Source organism: Ovis canadensis, chromosome X, assembly GCF_042477335.2.
Source record: "Ovis canadensis isolate MfBH-ARS-UI-01 breed Bighorn chromosome X, ARS-UI_OviCan_v2, whole genome shotgun sequence".
NCBI lineage: Eukaryota > Metazoa > Chordata > Mammalia > Artiodactyla > Bovidae > Ovis > Ovis canadensis.
In genome coordinates, this window is record NC_091727.1 from 14347150 (window position 1) to 14347767 (window position 618).

A 618-nucleotide genomic window follows, 5' to 3' on the forward strand; every position below is an offset into this window, starting at 1 on the left:
ATAAGAACCATATCACAAAGGACTATTTCACAGACTCTTATAAATACAGTTTTTAAGGAAACTGAGAAACCACCTAATCTCACCAATCCTTGTAAAAGGTGGAGCAAAGAAAGATGACAGAACCCAATGAAACCCCCCCCCCCCAGAGTCAAGGCTGGGACCTAGCTCTGAGTTGGTTCAACTCCACTCTGCTGAAGATACATTTTCACTCCTTATGAGTAAATACCTAGAAGTAGAGTTGCTGGGACAAAAGGAGTGTGTTTAACTGTTTAAGTAAAGGAGGGGTTTCCCTGGTGATCCAGTGGCTAGGACTTTGTGCTGCCAATGCAGGGGGCCTAGGTTCGATCCCTGGTTAGGGAACGAGATCTGACATGCTGCAACTAAAGATCCTGCATGCAGCAACTGAAACCCGGAACAGCCACGTAAATATTTTTTAAAAAGAAAGAAAAAAGAAGAAAAGGAAACTGATCCCAAGTGTTTGTACCATTTCACATTTCCACCTGTAATACACAAGAGAATGCAGTTCTTGCACCTCCTTGTCAACACATGCGAAGTATGGTCAATGTCCTTAATTTAAAGTGAGTAGCAGTATTTCCTGAGACCATCTCAGAGGTTCCA

The 618-nt window shown here is 42.7% G+C and overlaps 1 non-coding gene across 1 annotated transcript; it reads left to right on the plus strand.

Moving 5' to 3' along the window:
- The first annotated feature begins 287 nt into the window (after window positions 1–287).
- TRNAG-GCC (transfer RNA glycine (anticodon GCC)) lies at window positions 288–360 on the plus strand. The gene has a single exon. It is a non-coding gene; the product is annotated as a tRNA-Gly (tRNA).
- Window positions 361–618: the final 258 nt, after the last annotated feature.